Below are 22,613 nucleotides of genomic sequence, written 5' to 3'. Positions count from 1 at the left end.
AAGGGCTTATTTTCCGCAAGATCCCGTCTAGACTGGCGCTTTTCTCCAGCAAAACCCCGAGCCGGAAAAAGCGGCAGCCATGTTCATGCAATGCCGCGGGGGATATTTAAATCCCCCGCGGCATTGCAATTCCGAAGTGTCTCATTGGCATCCCTTTTCCGGAAAGGGGTGCTAATGTAGACACAGCCATGGAGTGTGGAGTGCCTTATGGTTTTGAATGTGTGAATGAAAGCCATCAGAGGTGTTACCTTCAATGTCTTGATGACTAACTGTTAAACAATGTCTTTTGTCCTTTAAGTCTTAGCAGTGATTGGTCTGAGGAAGCCACATGTCCACCCCAACCTACCAAATGCCTTCCCATGCAGAAAGGGAATCTTTAAAAACAATAGAAAAGTAGGAGTCTTTTGTCTTTGGCTGGGACACCCAAAACAGGGAACCAGAGACCCAGGGAAAAGGAGACTGCCCTGTTTTGGAAGGCTTGTCTGGGAAAGAAATAGTTTTAGGGTGAGTTTTTAGTAAGTTTATAATAAGTTTTTACTGGAATTTTAGAGTAGAAGTAGCTAAGCGTTTTCTGGTATATTGAGTTCGTAATCTACTTTGCTCTGCCTGTTCTTACCTATTACCGCTTAAATCCTGCTACTTGTACTTAATAAAATCACTTTTACTTTCTATCAAGCCCAGTGCAAATAATTATTACCCGGGGGAGAAATCAGTGAGTATGTTCCCCCTTTCATTGTTAAAGGGGGCTTACCCAAATAATTCATTGGGGGTTTTGATTCATTGGGGGCCCAAAACTGCATTTTACTTGGACCTGAAGAGGTTCAGTGTTGACCTTGCTTTTCGGGGCAGGGTGTGATTCTCAGCTCTATGTCTTGGTTGGGGGAGACCAAGGAGCTGGCCCAGCAGGACAGGGCAGCAAGAAGCCCCATAGAGAAGGAAGGCAAATTGCAGTGGTCTTGTCAGCACCCTCGGAATCACACCCAATGAGGTCGTGTGTGAGCTCACCTCATCACATCTGGTATTAGGTTAAGAATCAGTAAATATTAAAAAAGGCATTTTGGTTGGTCAGGAAACGTATGCTATAAATTGGAGATTTTTAAAATCCTTTTTTATTTTAATTTTTAGTACGAAATTCACTCTTTAGACCATCTAGCTCTGCCCTTCCTAATAGCCAATACTATCGACTATGGATGTTGTGAAGACCAGGACTTTCACAGGGTTCAAAAAAGAACTAGATAAATTAATGGAGATTAGATCCATCCATTATTAGCCAGAATGGGTAGGAATGGTGTCCCTAGCCTTTGTTTGTCAAGAGCTGGAAATGGATGACAGGACAGGAATCACTTTGATTATCTGTTTTGTTCACTCCCTCTGGGACATCTGGCATTGGCCACTCTCAGAAGACAGATTGACCTTTAGTCTGACCCAGTATGGCCATTCTTATGGTCTTATGTATTTTATCATAGAGTCAAATCCTGCCTTTTCTTTATCAGAAACTCCAGCCTTTACTGCCAGGTAGTCCACTCCTCCACACATAACTTTGCACTTTCTCTCAAGCTGCCTTTAGGCACAGAGAAACTTCCAGTCAAAATCTATACAGCCATCAACCTCTTCTGATTCTGTTTTATTCTGTTAAATTACTTATAGGCTGTGTCTACATTGGCATCCCTTTCCGGAAAAGGGATGCTAATGAGACACTTCGGAATTGCAAATCCACAGAGGATTTAAATATCCCCCGCGGCATTTGCATTTACATGGCTGCTGCTTTTTTCCGGCTCGGAATTTTTGCCGGAGAAAAGCGCCAGTGTAGACGCGATTCTCCGGAAAATAAGCCCTTCTCCGGAAGATTCCTTATTCCTACTTTCAAGAATTAGCCATACTGTACTCATCATTTTAGTATCTGAGCACCTTCCAGCAATGCATTGCTCAGGAAGGACAGACAGGGAAAAAAGGGAGGAGGGGTTGCCTTGTATATTAAAAATGTACACACTTGGACTGAAGTGGAGATGAACGTAGGAGATAGCTGTGTAGAGAGTCTCTGGGTTAAGCTAAAAGGGGTAAAAAACAAGGGTTATATCATGCTAGGAGTCTACTACAGGCCACCTAGCCAGGTGGAAGAGGTGGATGAGGCCTTTTTTAAACAATTAACAAAATTATCCAAAGCCCAAGATTTGGTGGTGATGGGGGACTTCAACTATCCAGACATATGTTGGGAAACTAACACAGCGGGGCACAGGCTATCCAATAAGTTTCTGGACTGCATTGGAGACAACTTTCTGTTTCAGAAGGTTGAAAAAGCTACCAGAGGAGAAGCTGTTCTGGATTTGGTTTTAACAACTAGGGAGGAACTAGTTGAGAACTTGAAAGTGGAAGACAGTATAGGGGACAGTGATCATAAAATAATAGAGTTCATGATCTTAAGGAAAGGTAGAAGGGAGACCAGCACAATTGAGGTAATGGATTTCAGGAAGGCAGATTTTGATAAGCTCAGAGAACTTGTAGGTAAGGTCCCATGGGAAGCAAGACTGAAGGGAAAAACAACTGAGGAGAGTTGGAAGTATTTCAAAGGGACGTTGTTAAGGGCCCAAAAGCAAACAATTCCACTGTGTAGGAAAGATAGAAAATAGGGCAAAAGACCAGCTTGGCTTAACAAGGAGATCTTGCACGATCTCAAAATAAAAAAGGAGTCCTATAAAAAATGGAAACTAGGACAACTAACAAAGGATGAATATAGGCAAGCAACACGGGAATGCAGGAGCAAGATTAGAAAGGCAAAGGCACAAAATGAGATCAAACTAGCTACAGGCATAAAGGGAAACAAGAAGACCTTTTATAAATACATTAAAAGCAAGAGGAAGACCAAGGACAGGGTAGGCCCACTGCTTAGTGAGGAGGGAGAAGCAGTAACGGGAAACTTGGAAATGGCAGAGATGCTCAATGACTTCTTTGTTTCGGTCTTCACCGAGAAGTCTGGAGGTGTGCCTAACGTAGTGAATACAAGCAGCGAGAGGGTAAGTTTAGAAGATAGGATACACAAAGAACAAATAAAAAATCACTTAGGAAAGTTAGATGTCAGCAAGTCACCAGGTCGTGATGAAATGCATCCCAGGATACTCAAGGAGCTGATAGAGGAGGTATCTGAGCCTTTAGCTATGATTTTTGAAAAATCATGGCAGACAGGGGAGATTCCAGAAGACTGGAAAAGGGCAAATATTGTGCCCATCTATAAAAAGGGGAATAAGAACAGCCCAGGAAACTACAGACCGGTCAGTTTAACGTCTGTCCCAGGGAAGATAATGGAGCAGGTAATTAAGGAAATCATATGCAAACACTTGGAAGGCAATAAAGTGATAGGGAATAGCCAGCATGGGTTTGTGAAGAACAAGTCATGCCAAACTAATGTGATAGCTTTCTTTGATAGGATAACGAGCCTTGTGGATAAGGGAGAAGCGGTGGATGTCATATACCTAGATTTTAGTAAGGCATTTGATACGGTCTCGCATGATATTCTTATTGATAAACTAGCCAAATATAACTTAGATAGGGCCACGATAAGGTGGGTGCATAATTGGCTGGATAACCGTAGTCAGAGAGTTGTTGTTAACGGTGCTAAATCCTGCTGGAAAGGGATAACAAGTGGAGTTCCGCAAGGGTCTGTTTTGGGACCCGTACTGTTCAATATCTTCATCAATGATGTAGATATTGGGATAGAGAGTACGCTTATTAAGTTTGCAGATGATACCAAACTGGGTGGGGTTGCAACATCTTTGGAGGATAGGGACATAATTCAAAATGACCTTAGCAAGTTAGAGAAATGGTCAGAGGTAAACAGGATGAGGTTTAATAAAGAGAAATGCAAAGTGCTCCACTTAGGAAGGAACAATCAGTTCCATACATACAAGATGGGAAGCGACTGTCTAGGAAGGAGCATGGCGGAAAGGGATCTAGGGGTCATAATGGACCACAAGTTGAATATGAGTCAAGAGTGTGATGCTGTTGCAAAAAAAGCAAATATGATTCTAGGTTGTATCAACAGGTGTGTTGTAAGCAAAACTCGTGAAGTCATTCTGCCGCTCTACTCTGCACTAGTTAGGCCTCAGCTGGAGTACTGTGTCCAGCTCTGGGCGCCACATTTCAAGAAAGATGTGGAGAAATTGGAAAGGGTACATAGAAGAGCGACAAGAATGATTAAATGTTTAGAGAACATGACCTATGAAGCCAGGCTTCATGAACTGGGCTTGTTTAGTTTGGAAAAAAGAAGATTAAGGGGGGACATGATAGCGGTTTTCAAATATCTGAAAGGGTGTCACAAGGAGGAAGGAGAAAATTTGTTCCTCTTGGTTTCTGAGGACAGGACAAGGAGTAATGGGCTTAAAGTGCAGCAGGGGAGGTTTAGATTGGACATTAGGAAAAAATTCCTAACTGTCAGGGTGGTCAAATATTGGAATAAATTGCCAAGGGAGGTGGTGGAATCTCCCTCTCTGGAGATATTTAAGAACAGGTTAGATAGACATCTGTCAGGGATGGTGTAGACGGAGCTTGGTCCTGCCTTGAGGGCGGGGGGCTGGACTTGATGACCTCTCGAGGTCCCTTCCAGTCCTATTATTCTATGATTCTATGATTCTATGATTAAGCAACATGACTAATCGCTGCCATGTTTGTTCTCTCTTCCCCTCCTAAGAAGGAGAAAAATGTGCAGTGTCTTATTTTGATGAGATTTTATGACAACAGCTTAGCAGGCGACAAACTTAGACAATTCGTTACTGTGAAAAAACAGCTCATATTACATTTACGTCATTCTTATTTCCTCTTCTCCTCCTCCCTTCCCCCACTGGCGTTTTGTCTGTTTCTTCCGTCTGTAGGAGTTTGTTATTCTCTTCCCGTGTGAATGTTGTGCAGACTAGGACTTGAGCAGGGTTCAAAAAAGAGCTAGATAAATTAATGGAGGCTAGGTCCATCAATGGCTATTAGCCAGGATGAGTAGGAATGGTGTCCCTAGCCTCTGTTTGGAAATGGATGACAGGAGAGCGATCACATGATGATTACCTGGTATGTTCACTCCCTCTGGGGCATCTGGTATTGGCCACTGTCGGCAGACAGGATACTGGGCTAGATGGACCTTTGATCTGACCCAGTATAGCCGTTCTTATGAAAGAGAGAGAGCTGTGCTTGGTAAAGATAGGATTAAGTTAGTCCATGTTTTGGTAAGTGAAGGAGTAGCTCAAATGAGGAGGTATAAGCATAAAGTAAAACAAAATATAGAGTCAGATGGGAAGTTGAAGGCATTGAGGAGAGTGTAGGAGATTGTGATATAATCGATTTTAACAAGATCCCATGGCTGAAACTAGAGAAATTCAAAGTAATGTTAAGTTGCAAATTTTTAATAATACAGTTAATACAACTATTAGAATAACTAGCCTAGACTTGTGATAGATTCTTCTTCATTTGAAGTCTTTAAATCAAGATCGACCCTTTCTAAAAAGTATGCTCTAGCTAAATCAGAAGTGATGAGGTTGATGCAGTACTCCCATAGGAAAATTATATGGCACGTGTATTATGCAGGAGTACAGCAGTGTTTCTTCTCTGGTGGGTCCTGAATCGCAGGGAAGACATGCAAAGCAATCAGGAGGCTTATGAGGCAGTGAACATTTTGTTACAATCTAAAGCAAAGAAAATCTTGATCCTCTACTCCCTTCCCAAGTTTATCCTTCAAAGTCAATTATTCTTTATCAAGCTCTCAAAATACACATGCAAATATATTATACAAGCTTATCATTGTTCTCATTGGTACATTTTTACTCTTACTTTTATACCAAATATAAAATTAAATTTAGTATAAGGGGTCATTGATTTTGCTGATGATGTCACCCTCCTTTCACACCAACATGAAAACATGGAAGAAAAGGTTGCAACACTAGACAAAACTGCCTCGATGATTGGACTGAGCATTAACAAGGGAAAGACCAAGACAGTGAGGATCAACCAGTCTAACAACAACACCGTCACACTGAGAGGGGATGACCTGGAAGATGTGGAGCAGTTCATCTACTTGGGGAGTATTATGGGCTGAGACTGAGGAACAGACAATGACATCAGTGCTAAGATAAGGAAAGCAATAGCTGTATTCAAAACTCTTTGTCCCATATGGAGTTCACAAATAATATCTGCAAAGATGAAACTGCAAATCTTCAACACAACTGTGAAGAGTGCGCTCTTGTATGGATGCGAAACTTGGCATACTAAAAAGTCTTCAAATCTCAAGCTACAGGCATTCATAAACAGATGCCTGAGGTACATCCTTCACATCAAATGGCAAGACTTTGTCAGAAATTAGGAGTTTTGGAACAGAGCAGGACAAGAACCACTTGCCATTCAAACCAAGAGAAGAAAGTGGGAATGGCTAGGCCACACTCTCAGGAAAACATCATCCAGCATAGTCCATCAAGCTGTCACACGGAACCCGCAAGGAAAACACAAAAGAGGAAGACCTCAGACAACATGGAGAAGACCTACTGAGATTGAAGGACAACAACTGGGGTACTCCTGGAATCAGCTAGAAGTTTTGTCTCAAGACAGAGTGAAGCGGTGGAGACTTGTAGATGACCTATGCTCCACTCAGAGTACAAGGGTTTAAGAAGAATAAGGGTTACCATCTTGAAAAGGTTTAGCAGCATTGAATTAATAATGTCACAATTGTTCCTATCTGGCTTTAAAATCTTTAAGTCTATTAGAGGAAGAGAGACATGGGAGCCAAAGTCATAAATAAGGAGGATAAAGAGGACAGCAACACAAAGAGAGAAGAATCTAATGCAATGTGTACAGAAGAGGAGAATAAATAGAAAAGGGAAAATGGGATAGGAAGTGGCAGGAATAGAAGAGGTGAATCCCAATACCCCCACTTCAACTGATCCAGGATGTGAGGTGAAAAAGGGGGTGACTGCACTATCAATTAACAGTTGATGAAGGTGCAAACAGTTCTTTGTGTAGATTTCTATGTCAGGAAGGATACTTCACTTGACTTTGATTCTTATCTGCTTCGTTTTAACTACCCAATCTTCAGATACTTACTGATTCCCTCTAACTCCCTGTCTCCCACCCCTTTCTTTCCTATTTATTTTGGGTCTGCACGTTCTAAGCTCAAAACTCCGGTCATCTGAAGAAGTGGGCTGTGCCCATGAAAGCTCATGATACCATCTACATGTTTTGTTAGTCTATAAAGTGCTACCAGACCATTTGTTGTTTTTTTCTGTACAGACTAATTTGGCTACCCCCTGAAGCTTCTGCACAAGCCATGTTAGCTAGAGTGATTCAGGTTTCTGGATGGGCCAAGAGCTGGAGTGAGTGATTATAGTTGTAGCCTTTATTCCATAAAATTTATTAGGCTGTGACATGATTTCTTGAAGTGTTCCCTGGACAATAATTTCTTTACCCAAAATTAAAATTAAAAGCATGCATTCTTAATCAATAGGAAATCAGAGATGTAATAAGATTAATCATTCTATAATGCTGCTTTTCATCTCTGCTAGTGTCAAAGTTGTAAGGCAATTATCAGCCTTTTTATTTTCCAGGTTGACAACTACGAAGGTTTGAACTACTTATTCAATCAGATAATGTGCTTAACTAGCTCTCAATGAAGTTGCACATTATGGTTCATTACCCTTGATTTCTTTCAAAACCAAAAATGAGTGGCTTAGTGTCTAGCAATAGAGTATTTGTGCAGTTCAGTATCAAATAATTTAGTCTGATCTTGTTTGATTTTATGGGTCTCCTAAAAATTGTGTTTCCACATAACTTGCAGCTTAATAGACAGACATATGATTTCAAGCTGCTAAACATCAAGGACTATGTTAGAAGGGGCAAGAATGCATGGTAACGGAAAGAGAGGTGGAATTAATGCCTATGAAGAATTTCACTCTGACTTATATTTCATTGCCTTTCATTTTCAGGAATCAATACATTTAATATTATGCATATCTCTGTGTTTTTATATTTTGGTCAAGAGAACCAACCAAACATAAGATATGACTTAAATCTTCAATTAAAAAAGTGTTTTTATCTGCATATGGTTCTTCAGAATCCAGCAAGAGACAAAAAGGAAGTTCTTTAAGTAAGACTGAACAATAGAGGAGTTATTTAAAAGTAGCTTCTTTTAGAAATAAAAGACATACCTTTCAGACTCCCAAATCAATACAGTAGCTGCTTAATGGATTAATGTAGCCTGAATTTAACTTCAGTTTGGGCCTTTAAGTTGCTGATGACACTTCTTGTCTTCTTCTTGGACTGAGCCATTAATCAACGGATCTCATCTTCTCTGATGCCGTTGATGAGTGACTAAATCAATCCTTGATCGGCACTTAATGAGCAGATAAATTACTGGTTCAAAATATTTTTTCTTATGAAATAAAATACATAGGACTTGTCATTTGTTGATTTAGTAATATTACTTCAACCATAGAGTTAATCAATATTTTTGCACTCTAATTTTATTGGAAATAAATTGATTTATATTGTGGAAATGGATTGGCTGAAGGTAAAAGGAAATAGTATAAGCTAGTAACTCTGTCTTCCATATAGCTTCATTCTTGGGATGCAGCCATTTTGAATGTTATATGAGGTATTAATTTAATGAGGCTGAGTTTCAATGAGGTTCCCTACAAAGGAAAATACAGTAACCTTACATTAGCAAGAACATCATTCCTGTGAGCCTAAGGAAGATGAAGTGTTTTTGCATTCTTATAAATGAGCTTTGGGTTAAAATTTAAGGCATCTTGATAGGTGAGCTCGACAAAGAAAATAGGTTTGTAAGGAATCAGCAATTTCTTTGTCATCTGATAGTTCTGGATAATTTTTATGCCAAATTAGTGTGATCCTAATTGAAGGGTCCATCTTCTAATAGATTGGGGCTTGTAGTTGGAGTTCCCATCACAATAAGCACTCCCATTTGTTAAACTAAACACTGGTGGGCAGGGCAGCCATTGGCTTCAATGGAATCAGGATTTCACTTGGTTGTTACAGACACTATTTACTGGAGGAGATTCATTGTCCATTGGGCAAATACACCCACTACTCACTTTTGCAAGGCTTGTATACAAATAAAAACTAATGGTGGGATGTTACTTAAAAGGAGTAAAAATACATTATCTAGTGCTATCAGTTTTTCACTTCACTTTTATGTGCTTAAAAAAACAATAAATTTCAATAGTAGAATGCATATATCTAAAAGGGTTCCTTTTTATTTTTACAGTTAGGTAAGGTGTTACTGGTATCAGCAGGTATTTGCTCAACTTAGAATGGGAGACTTTACTAATATAGACTAAGAGGAAAACCAACTGAAGAGAGTTGGTAGTGTTTCAAAGGGACATTATTAAGGGCCCAAAAGCAAACTATTCTACTGTGTAGGAAAGATAGAAAGTATGGTAAAAGACAACTTTGGCTTAACATGATCTAAAAATCAAAAAGGAGTCCTATAAAAAGTGAAAACTAGGTCAAGTTACAAAGGATGAATATAAATAAATAATGCAAGTATGTAGGGGCAATATTAGAAAGGCAAAGGCACAAAATGATCTCAGTCTAACTAGAGACATAAAGGGTAACAAGAAAACAGTCTAGAAACATATCAGAAGCTAGAGTAAGACCAAGGGCAGGATAGGACATTGCTTCATGAAAAGGGAGAAACAATAACAGGAAAGTTGGAAATGGCAGTGGTGCTTAATGACGTCTTTGTTTCAGTTTTCATCAAAAAGATGGATGATGACAGGATGCTTAACATAATGGATGCTAGTGGAAATGGGCTAGGTTTAGAAGTTAAAATAAAAAAAGAACAAGTTAAAAATTACCAAGAAAAGCTAGATGTCTTCAAGTTACCAAGGCCTGATGAAATGCATCCTAGAATACTCAAGGAGCTGATAGAGGAGGTATCGCAACCTTTAGCTATCATCTTTGAAAAGTTATGTAAGTTGGGAGAGATTCCAGAAGACTGTGAAAGGGCAAATTTAGTGCCCATCTATAAAAAGGGAAATAAGAACAACCCAGGAAACAACAAACCAGTCAGTTTAACTTCTGTGCCAGAGAAAATAATGCAGCAAGTAATTAAGGAATTAATCTGCAAACAACTGGAAGATAAGAAGGTGAGCGGTAATAGCCAGCATGGATTTGTAAAGAAAAAATCATGTCAAACCAATTTGATAGCTTTCTTTGATAGGATAACAAGTCTTGTGGATAAGGGAGAAGTGGTGGACATGGTATACCTAAACTTTAGTAAAGCATTTGATACGGTCTCATGTGACCTTCCAATCAATAAACCTAGATGGGGCTACTATAAGGTAGGTGCATAACTGGCTGGATAACCAATTTCAGAGAATAGTTATTAACGGTTCACAATCATGCTGAAAGAGCATAACAAGTGAGGTTCTTCAGGGGTCTGTTTTGGGAGCAGTTCTGTTCATTATCTTCATCCATGATTTAGATAATGGCATAGAGAATACACTTATTAAGTTTGCAGATGATACCAATCTGGGAGGGGTTGCAACTGCTTTGGGGCATAGGGACATAATTCAAAATGATTTGGACAAACTGGAGAAATGGTCTGAGGTAAATAGGATGAAGTATAATAAGGACAAATGCAAAGTACTCCACTTAGAAAGGAACAGTCAGTTTCACACATACAGAATGGGTAGTGATTGTCTAGGAAGGAGTACTGCCGAAAGGGATCGAGGGGTCATAGTGGACCACAAGTTAAATATGTGTCAACAGTGTGACTGTTGCAAAAAAGCAAACATGATTCTGGGAGTGTTATGAGCAAGACATGAGAAGTCATTCTTTTGCTCTACTCTGCACTGATTAGACCTCAGCTAGAGTATTGTGTCCAGTTCTGGGCACCACATTTCAAGAAAGCTGTGGAGAAATTGGAGAAGGTCCAGAGAAAAGCAACAAAAATGATTAATGTTCTAGAAAACATGACCTATGAGGCAAGGCTGAAGGAATTGAGCTTGTTTAGTTTAGAAAAGAGAAGACTAAGAGGAGACATGATAGCAGGTTTTAAGTATCTAAAAGGTGTTACAAGGAGGAGGGAGAGAGACTTCTCCTTGGCCTCTGGTGACAGGACAAGAAGTAATGGGCTTAAATTGCAAGGGAGATTAAGGTTGGACATTAAAAAAACCTTCCTAACTGTCAGGGTGGTTAAACACTAGAATAAATTGCTTAGGAAGGTTGTGGAGTCTCCATCACTGGAGGTATTTAAGAGCAGTTTGGATAGACATCTATCAGGGATGATGTAGAAGGTGCTTGGTCCCGCAGTGAGGGCTGGGGACTTGACTTGATCTCTTGAGGTCCCTTCCAGTTCTAGTATTCTATGATTCTACAGCTTAGACCTTATGTAACAGAAAACTAATTAAATAGAAATGCTTTCAGTGCTCTCTAAGTACCTGGATTGAAATATTAAACATATGGTAGCTCTTAAAATAAATATAAAAAATATTAAAAATTGATTGTGATGTCATTCTGGTGAAGAGTTAGATTCCACAATGATATTCATGGGTGTAATATCAGTTTATGAAAGCTGGAATTCATGCAGTCAGAACTAAGTGTCTGATATAGTACCTTCAGAAGTACCATCTGAAAGTGTACTGCCGTATTAACTTTAGGGAGCATTAGCTCAAGTTCTAAAAGCTGAGTCTACCTTCACTGCCATACCACTAAAGGGATGCTTAGGCACCACTATCTTATTTATAAGCATTTGTTAGTTCTCATTTAAGTAGCATTTGAGTGCCTCAAGATTAATTAATTTTATCTTCGTTATGCGCCTTCAAGACGGGGAAGCTTTATTCCCATTGTGAGGAACTGAGGAAATGAGATTAAATATCCTATGCAGGTCATATGACAGATTCAGACTTTCAGTTCCAGTCTGATGCTTTAACCATGAAATCATCTAGAGAAATGTCTTTAACTGGGATTGTAATGAGAACATTTAAAGGGGTGGAATAATGAATAAGCAGCAACAATTTTTAAGTATTGTTCTGGGGTTGCATAGTTTGATGGTGGAGCAGGAAGCTGGGGCAATTTGAAAGCTTATATGGATCTAGCAGCAGGTTTTGCCATGGAGTTTGTGAGAGTGGGAAACTAGAAAGGAGCAGTGAAATCAGGAGCCCTTTATTGTTCATGAATCATTGGCAAACTGATCCTTAATGTATACATTTTTTGTTATAAATTTTACCTAATGATTTATATGAACACATTCCAAATCCTGGGTTGGTTTTGAAGTATTAGCTTGGATTGTTTGCAATTTCTGTTGTCTAATTGTCATCTAAGTGTCATGTTATTGTTTTTTCTCTGTGATTGGACAATTGAAACATTTAAAATTATAGAAAAAAATTATTTGTAAGTGTAAATAATGAATAGTGTAACCCTATCCCGATTTTTCAGGACAACATTAATTTATGTAAAATTTGACAAATCTCCAATAATTTAACAATATTTTCATATATAGCTGTTTATCAAGTGATTTTCTCACAAAAAGCTAATATGAGTCTGCAGATACCAGTGACATGAACAATCTCTGGTTAGTATACAGAAATCATTAATCAATTTAGGAATTTCTGGACAACTCTGGGTATCTTAAATTTTCTTTCTGTTAAAAATAAAATTTAAAAGTGTATTATGTATTTTTCAGCTTTTTTGGAATATTTTCAGCTGCACCAATTTTGCCATTGGGATGTCGTTTTTTATTTCTCAGCTATAATTACTTGAATTTGTAGATTTTGACTATCAAAAAAATTAAGAAGACATTTTTACATCAAAGGTGCCATTTATGTGGGGCTGTAGAGGCAATAGCCCTCCCTCCCAAAATTGGAACCCCTGGATTTCATACTTGAGGCCTGCTTAAAGCTGCATGTGCTGACTCCAGAGGCAGGTCTTAACTGCAACAGAGTTTGAGCTATTGCAGCTTTGCCTTTGAGTTTGTTATAAAAAGAAAGAGAGGCAGGTGGTTAAGAATAATAAAAAGCTGGGCATTCAAGTAATTGGTGGATCATTAGCTTATGGTAAAAACATTTCCAGATACTTCACAGATACTTCTCCAAAGATAGGAGAAAAAAAGAGTAGGAATGAGTTTTGTGCTGCTGGGATTTGCATTTGGATCAATACTGTTAAGCTTATAAATATTCTTGTAAATAGGGTGAAAGTGATTAATCCAAAGATGACTGCAAAGAATTATAAAGAGATCTCACAAAACTGGGTGATTGGGCAACACAAGAGCTGATGGAATTCAGTGTTTTTAAGTGCAAAGTAATTGGGATGTAAGAGAGTGTACCTGACTAGCCAATAAGCCTAAACTTATCAAGTCAACTACTCGTACTATCCCCCTTGCTGCCTCTATCAGTGTGGGGGGCAAGGGCTGCTGCAGTGAAGCAGCCCCAGGCTGCGGGGATCCCAGCTCCTTGTTGGGACCCCCATGGACAGGAGCTGTTGCTGGCTGGGCAGGCAGCCTTGATCAGTCCTGGTTTGCGCCAGGTCCAGGACCAAATCCTACTGTGGCGCTGCAATTTAAAACACAGTAGGAGCTGGGAGGCAGGCTGCCTGGCTCCTACTGCCTTTTAAAATGCAGAGCTGCAGTAGGGTTTGGTCCTGGATCTGGAACGAGCTGGGACTAAGCCCAGCTGCCCTTCAACTAATCTAGTAGTTGATAAAAATTCTATCAACTATTTGGTTAGTTAAATAACCACTTCTTAGCATCCCTACAAAGTAATGCACATGTTGAAATATAATCCCAACTATACATACAAAAATTATGGGGTCTAAAATAGCTGTTACCACTCAAGAAAGAAATCTTGGAATCATTGTGGATAATTCCCTGAAAACATCTGTTCAATGTGCAGTTATAGTTTAAAAACTAAAAAACTAACAGAATATTGGGAATCATTAGGAAAGAAATAGATAATAAGACAAAATACCATATTGCTTCTATATAAAGTCATGGCATGTCCAAATCTTGAATACTGTAAGCAAATCTGGTCACCCCATCTCAAAAAAGATATATTGGATTTGGAAAAGACACAGAAAGGGCAACAGAAATTATTAAGGAGTAAGGAACAGCTTCCATATGAGGAGAGATTAGCAAGACTGGGACTTTTCAGTCTGGAAAAAAATGACTAAAGGGTAGGGGATAAGGACATGTTATTCATTACTACACTAACGTAACACAAGAAGCTGACCCAATTAAATTTATAGGCAGCAGATTTAGAACAAACAAAATACATTATTTTTTCAGTCAACTTGTGGAACTCTTTGCCGGGAGATGATGGAAAACCACAAACTATAACAGGGTTCTAATAAGAACAAAATAAGTTTAAGGAGAATAGGTCCATCAATGGCTCTTAACCAGAATGGGCAGGGATGGTGTCCCTAGCTTCTGTTGGCCCGAAGCTGGGAATGGGTAACAGGGGATGGATCTTGATGATTGCCTCTTCTGTTTATTCCTTCTGAAGCACCTGGCATTGGCCACTGCTGGAAGACATGATACAGGACTAGAAGGACCATTGCTCTGAACCAGTATGGCCATTCTGATGTTCTTATATAGATCTGAAATGTATCTGCTCCCTTGCTGTAACCCATTAGACCCCACTCCACTTCCAGAGCTGAGATAGAGTCTAGGAGTCCTGACGGGATCTGTCTTTTTCCACAGAGTTAGTAACAAAGTAAGAATATACATTAAAATGTTAAGGCTAACCAGTGTCTTTTAAGTTACTTGCCACAAGATGTCAGAATATGCTGAGTGGGTCTTATATTTATTTAATTTTCTTTATTTTATATAGGAATTAGATAATGTGCTCCTGTCTGCTAACTGCTAAGTTGTCTGCCAAAAAAAAGTAGAGTTTTCCAGTGCTTTAGTAGCCCCTGGATAGAAGTGATGTGTGTGTGGAGGGGAGGAGGGTGGATGGGGTTGGTTCCCTCACATTTCGTGCTTAGCTTGTTGTAGTGGTCAATTGTGGAAGAACTTCGTACGTGCTAGTTTAGGGGTGGTGAGGCCTGCATTCTCTCCCCACTTTCCCTTTTCCCTGTATCTGATGAGCCAGAAGCAAGTCTTTGGGAAAATACGCCATTTAAGATAAGCATTGTTGCCAATATAGCAAAAACAAGTATAAGATAAGGGTGAAGAGAAAGAATGCATAAACAATTCTGTTTACCCTAACGTACTGATCACGTAAACAGGGCCAAAGAACAAGAAGATCCAGATCAGAACCAGATCGATAACTAACAGCTAAGCCCTACATCAGCATATAATGAGTAAGCCCTGGAATTTCCAAACTGCCAAGCAAGGCAGGAAAACTGTATTTAAGGCTGCCTCGGAGCCAAGAAAATTGGACCTCACTGATGGGCTTTGGGTACCAGCGCCTCGGAAGCTGAAACACCCTCCCACTTCGTCCGCAGCCTACAGGCAAGTCTGCAGGCTTTCAGGAAGGGACGTAAGATATGCCGCTTCTTTGTTATGTTGTTCTTCCATTTATGGGGCACAGCTGTTAGCTGTCAGGAAATAAACCACTTATGTTTGACAGATACCTGTGTAGCGTCCTTAGTACTTTGGGAACCCAGTGTCGGACCTGAGACTTACTCTTGCCGACTACATTTGGTGCAGCGAGCAGGGTTCTCGGTACAAATCACTGAGCATGTGGAAGAAAAGGAAGCAGATGGGCAAGGGAGGTAGTAGGGCAGAGCACTGGATTCCAGGCTGGCCGTACACATTAGCCTGGGCTTTGGTTGCTTGACTTTGGTATGACGTAATGCCTGCTGTGCAGTTTGAGGGGGAGCTAGCTGATGGGGTCAGTCCCGCTAGTATCCAAAAGGGGCTGGAGGCATTGGACATCCACAAGAAGGATAGGGGGGTGCGTCAGGCTGGATGGCTGTTTCTCAGTGCGCTCCGCAGTGTGTGTGAAGAGGAGGAGGGGTTACAGAAAGAAGTGGCACAGCTTAAGGAGGAACTGGACAGGGTTAAAGCTCTGTCTGAAGTACAGACAGCCTCTTTAGAGCATGCACAGAAGCAGACAGCAGAGATGGATCAGAATCTGCAAGTTATGGCTGTCCGCTATGCCAATCAGAAGTATAAGTGCAACTGGGACTGCCAGTCTTCACAGGCGAAGGTCTGTGCACTCCGGTCCACTGATTGGGACCCCACCACATGGGATGGGGGTATTTGGGATTCAGGGGGGGCACACAGGGAGACCCGAGGCCATATGTTCCCCATACCATTTATCGTGCAGGACAGACCCCACATAAAGTAACTGCTCTAGTGGACACTGGGGCAGAAGTGACTATGATTCACAGGACCCCTAGCCCACAGAGGGGACAGCCTGTTGTAATCCAAGGTTTGGGAGGCCCTGACCTTCCTGCAGATAAAACTACCCTAAGATTGGGAATTGGAGATCTCTCCCCTCTCCCCCCCCCCCCCCAGTCTGTCCTGTTGTAGTTGCAAACACTGGACGTGAATACATTCTGGGCATGAATATGTTAAAGGGCTTGCAGCTCTCCCTGCCAGGCGGACGCTTTGCATTTGGTGTCCTAGCACTGACCATGGGATATGCTAAGTGGGAACCTGCGGTTGTACCTCCACCCCCGTGCCCGGTGCATACCAAGCAATATCGTATCCCGGGGGGAACAGCAGCGATCACGGCCACCATTAAGGATCCGGAACGAGCGGGTGTAATCTGCCCTGCAGTGTCACCTTTCAATAGTCCTATTTGGCCTGTTAAGAAAACAGATGGCAGCTGACGTATGACTATTGATCACTGGAACCTGAACCGAGTAGCACCCCCACTCACGGACGCTGTACCGGACGTAGTCACCCTATTGGAACAAGCTGCCCAGTTTGGAGGAAGTTGGAAAACAGTGATAGATCTCGCAAATGCTTTCTTTTCTATCCCCTTAGCCCCCGAGTCACAAGATCAGTTTGCTTTTACCTGGGATGGCCAGCAGTATACGTTCACCCGGCTGCCACAGGGGTATCTGTACTCCCCCACTCTGTGCCATGGGCTGATTGCCCAAGACTTAGATCAAATCCGTCCTTCTCTGCCTTCCAGTATCCAGTGTCTGCAGTATATTGATGACGTGTCAATCCAGGGAAACACCAAAGAGGAGGTAGCAGAAGCTTTGAACGCTATCCTGAACCACCTTAAGGAACGTGGGTGGGTGGTTAACAGAGATAAGATTCAAGGCCCCAGCGAGAATGTCAAATTCCTGGGCATAGTATGGGCAGGAAAGCAGCGTGTCATGCCAGAAACTGCAAAGAATAAGATCTTAAGTGCAGCTCGGCCCTCTTCAAAAGAGGAAACGTGGCACTTTACTGGTTTACTGGGTTATTGGAGGGGCTTTATCCCCCACCTACAGGCCATTCTAAGCCTCTTGTACCAGGTCAGCAGGAAAAAGACCACCTTTACATGGGAGAATGAGAAAGAAGAGGCTTTTCAGCAAGCAAAGGCAGCAGTAGCAACTGCCCTCGCCTTGAGGCCATGGGAACCAGCTCCTGTAGAATTGCAAGTCTCCGCCCAGAGAAACCAAGCAGCCTGGAGCCTATGAAATGAGGTTTAACAGGTAATTCGAACTACGAGGTCCCTGCCACGTGTAGACGCGGGCAGTTAGTCCGGACTTGTAAATTTCAAAAATGGCAACCGGCCGGGAAGATGCAAATCAAGCACAGGATATTTAAATCCCAGGCTTGATTTGCAACTTCAAATGCCTACATTAGCCTCCTTAGTTCGAAGTAGGGGGCTAGTGTAGACATACCCTTAGTTACTATGTAAATACACTTATTAATTACATCACCCTTTAAGCCCTAATTTTGTATTGTGAACATCCATATAATGCATAATCATAACAATATGGTGAATATTTACGTAAGAGCCTTTGGTGAGGGACCATGTCAAAGGCTTTCTGGAAATCTAAGTACACTATATATACTGGATCCCCCTTGTCTACATGTTTGTTGACCCCTTCAAAGAACTCTGATAGATTAGTAAGACATGATTTCCCTTTACAGAAACCATGTTGATGTTTGCCCAACAAATTATGTTCTTCTATGTGTCTGACAATTTTATTCTTTACTATTGTTTCAACTAATTTGCCTGGTACTGACATTAGACGTACCGGTCTGTAATTGCCGGGATTGCTTCTAGAGCCCTTTATAATATCGGTGTTACATTAGCTATCTTCCAGTCATTGGGTACAGAAGCTGATTTAAAGGACAGATTACAAACCATTGTTAATAGTTCTGCAATTTCACATTTGAGTTATTTAAGAACTCTTGTGTATATGCCATCTGGTCCCAGTGACTTGTGACTGTTAAGTTTATCAGTTAATTCCAAAACCTCCTCTAATGACACTTCAGTCTTTGACAAGTCCTTAGATTTGTCACCTACAAAGGATGGATGGGTAAGGTTTGGGAATCCCCCTAACATCCTCAATCCTAAAGACTGAAGCAAAGAATTCATTTAGTTTCTCCACAATGACTTTGTTGTCTTTAAGTGCTCCTTTTGTATCTCGATAGTCCAGGAGCCCCATTGGTTGTTGTGACGTAGTGGGGGTACTTGCTGGGCTGTGGTGACCCCTGCTGTCTGGAGCAAGACCCAGCAGGGAAAATCTCGCTAGGCAGAGATAAGGCCAAACTTGTCGAACCAGTGGCCAGACACCCCCCATGGAGAGGAACAAAGGAAGGTGAATGCTGCCCTGGACTGGGGGGCAGGGCTGCAAGGGAATTTAGTTGTTACTGTGGGAGAGCATGGAGGAGACAGCCTAGGGAGAGGAGCTGGAGTTTAGGGGCCCAGTCTCCCCCCAACTCAAGGGGGCCTGAGGCATCCTAGCCCAGTTCTGTGACCAGACTACATCTGTGCTGTGCTGTATCCTGGAGAGGCAATAAACTTCCTCTATTCCACTGGCTGGTGCAGTCTGTTTGTGACATCTCGGGGTGCAGGAGACGGGGAACCCCCAACACGCCGTCACAGTTGTTTAGTAGGCTTCCTACTTCTGATGTACTTAAAAAACATTTTGTTATTACCTTTTTAGTTTTTGGCTAGCTGTTCTTCAAACTCCTTTTTCGCTTTTCTTATTACATTTTTATACTTAATTTGGCAGTGTTTATGCTCCTTTCTATTTATCACACTAGGATTTGACTTCTGCTTTTTAAAAGATGCCTTTTTATCTCTCTCTGCTTCTTTTACATGGTTGTTAAGCCATGCTGGCTCTTTTTTAGTTCTTCTACTATGTTTTTTAATTTGGGATATACATTTAAGTTGGGCCTCTATTATGGTGTCTTTGAAAAGTGTCCATGCAGCTTGCAGGGATTTTACTTTTGTCATTGTACCTTTTAATTTCTGTTTAACTAACCTCCTTATTTTTTCAAAGCTCCCCTTTTTTAAATTAAATGCCCAGTGTTGGGCTGCTGAGGTGTTTTTCCCACCACAGGGATGTTAAATTTTATTACATTATGGTCACTATTTCCAAGCGGTCCTGTTATAGTTATCTCTTGGACCAGATCCTGCATGCCACTCAGGACTAAATCAAGAATTGCCTCTCCCCTGGTTCCAGAACCAGCTGCTCCAAAAAGCAGTCATTTAAGGTATCAAGAAATTTTATCTCTGCATCTCGTCCTGAGGTGACATGTATCCAGTCAATATGGGGATAGCTTAAATCCCCCACTATTATTGAATTCTTTATTTTAATAACCTCTCTAATCTCCCTTAGCATTTCAGAGCCACTATTACCATCCTGGTTAGGTGGTTGATAATAGATCCCTACTGTTATATTCTTATTAGAGCAGGGAATTACTATCCATAGAGAATCTATGGAACATGTTGATTCATTTAAAATTTTACTTCATTTGATTCTAAATTTTCTTTTACATATAGTGCCACTCCTCCCCCTACACGACCTGTTCTGTCCTTCCGATATGTTTTGTACCCTGGAATGATTGTGTCCCATTGATTGTCCTCACTCCACTAGGTTTCTGTGATGCCTATTATTTCAGTATCCTCCTTTAACACGAGGAACTCTAGTTCACCCATCTTATTTTTTAGACTTCTAGTATTTGTGTACAGGCACTTTAAAAACTTGTCACTATTTATTTGTCTGCCCTTTTCTGGTGTGTCAGATTCTTTTTTATGTGAATGTTTTTTGTCTGATCTGGCCCATTCTTTATCCTTTTCCATCTTCTCCTGACTAAAACCTAGAGAATCTCTATCAGTAGACTCTCCTCTAAGAGACATCTCCGTACGATCCATGTGCACCTCTGCACCAATCAGCTTTCCCCCATCTCTTAGTTTAAAAACTGCTCTGTGATCTTTTTAATGTTAAGTGCCAGCAGTCTGGATCCACTTTGGTTTAGGTGGAGCCCATCCTTCCTGTATAGGCTCCCCCTACCCAAAAGTTTCCCCAGTTCCTTATAAATCTAAACCCCTCCTCCCTACACCATTGTCTCATCCACGCATTGAGACTCTGAATCTCTGCCTGCCTACCTGGCCCTATGTGTGGAACTGGAGGCATTTCTGAGAATGCCACCATAGAGGTCCTAGATTTCGGTCTCTTTCCTAGCAGCCTAAAATTGGCCTCCAGGAGGTCTCTGCTACCCTTCCCTATGTCATTGGTACCTACATGTACCACGACCACCAGCTCCTCCCCAGCACTACACATAAGTCTATCTGGATGCCTGAAGAGATCCACAACCTTCGCATCAGGCAGGCACGTCACCATACAGTTCTCCCAGTCATCGCAAACCCAGCTATCTACATTTCTAATGATCCAATCTCCCATTACTAACACCTGCCTTTTCCTAATGAATGGAGTACCTTGCCCTGGAGAGGTAACCTCAGTGTGAGAGGATACCCCAACATTTGAAAGGAGAGTCCCAAATATGGGAAGGTTTCCCTCTGCTCCCGTTGACTGCTCTCCTTCCCTGAGTCTTTCATCCTCCTTAGCAGCGCAGGGGCTGTCTGAGTGGAGGTGGGACAATTCTACAGTGTCCCAGAAAGCCTCATCAACATACCTCTCTGCCTCCCTCAGCTCCTCCAGTTCAGCCACCTTGGCCTCCAAAGTCCATACATGGCCTCTGAGGGCCAGGAGCTCCTTGCACCAAATGCACACATATGTCACTCGCCCACAGGGCAGGTAATTATACATGCTACACTGAGTGCGATAAACATGATAGCCCCCAACTGGGCTCCTTCAAACAAACAAACCAAACACACAGACAAACAGAAAAAATATCTGTTTTACTGACAGTTGGAGTCTAATCATGTGGTAGATCTAGACTATAAGCTTCTTTTGAAAGAGAGTGTCTAGACTACAGCCAGTATTTTCAAAAAAGCAAGCTGCTTTTTTGAAAGAGAGCACCCAGGCAGTCTGGATGCTCTCCTTCGAAAAAGCACAGTTTGCATTACATAGTGCCTTTTTTCGAAAGAGCACTTTCAAAAAAAGGCATTATTCCTTGGAAAATGAGGTTTTCAACAGTCAAAAAAACTGCTGTGTTCTTTCGATTTATTTTTGAAAGAACACAGCAGCAGTCTAGATGCAGGGAAAGATTTTTTTAAAAAAGGCCACTTTTTTTCGAAAAAACCCTGTAGTCTAGACAAACCCAGGGTGAAATAGGTTAAATATGGATGACAGAAAGGGGGATCAATTTACTGATACCTTTGTAATCAGCAAGTATTTACTTCTTGATTGGTATGTGAAGTTGAATGTGTGATGACAGATTTAGTGAAAAGATCAAATCTGCAATTTAAATTTCATTGTTATATCTTAAACAAATAAATTTTTACAGCTTCTCTTCTGTCATTTCACTTATAACTATAATGAGAATTTTTTTATCAATTTCATGCTTTTGATCAACACAACTTCTTTAAGCAAACTTTTTCTATACACTGAAAGGTCAAATAACTTATAGATTCTTTTTTTTACTATAAGGCCTCAATTTGTAAACATTGACTTACAGCTATGATAAGGGAATAGAAGCAAAAAAAATCAAAGTAAATATCATAAATTGGTTTAAGAGACAGCTAGACATTTTCATGATAAGAGGGAGCATCGAAGGATAAAGTGACAAGTATGTGGGGTTCAAATAAAATTAGAGGAACAGACTTGTTGGTACAAATGACCTTTTCCTGTCCAGTAGTTTCTTGTCCCTTATGAGATAAAATAGTTTAAAGGGTAATAAAGCATTGTCAAAATATTTTGTATGTCCTGAATCTAGTTCTGTCGAGCCAATAAAAGTACCTTAATTGACTTAATTGACAACAGTCCAGGTATAAATATATTGTATTTACGGCCTGATAAAGCAAAATACCATGCATCGGTTCTGTTTACGAAGTGATATTTGTCAGATTCCATGGAAGAAGTTTACTTGAGAGGATCTGGTTAGCAAATTTGTGCTTTATAACCTAAGCAAACTTGAATTAAATTTTAGAGTTAAATTTCATGATTCTGGTTAGGAACTAGCAGTGGAGTTCCAGCAAAACCAAGAATCACCTCTTCCAAATTCTCAATTCCTAAAATTTTCAAACAGTTTTCACATTATTTGCATTGTAAAATCATAAGTTTCCAAAGTCACTAAATACATTATGCAGGTGCATGGAGAGATTAAA

General features: G+C 40.8%; 1 protein-coding gene across 7 annotated transcripts in view; it reads left to right on the top strand.

Annotated features, from left to right (window-relative positions):
* The window catches only part of ERC2 (ELKS/RAB6-interacting/CAST family member 2), a 1,139,467-nt gene that overhangs the window by 994,783 nt on the left and 122,071 nt on the right, over positions 1-22,613 (top strand). The window contains exon 21 of one of the 7 annotated variants that reach the window (XM_089781197.1): positions 15,205-15,549. The exons of the other annotated variants lie outside the window; for them this stretch is intronic. The gene's annotated coding sequence lies outside the window, so the exon portion shown is untranslated. Of the gene's footprint in view, positions 1-15,204; positions 15,550-22,613 lie in introns of those variants that run through there. 7 annotated transcript variants of the gene reach the window in all.

Source organism: Pelodiscus sinensis, chromosome 11, assembly GCF_052426305.1.
Source record: "Pelodiscus sinensis isolate ZL-2025 chromosome 11, ASM5242630v1, whole genome shotgun sequence".
NCBI classification, from domain to species: domain Eukaryota; kingdom Metazoa; phylum Chordata; order Testudines; family Trionychidae; genus Pelodiscus; species Pelodiscus sinensis.
This window is presented reverse-complemented; position numbering and strand designations above follow the sequence as displayed.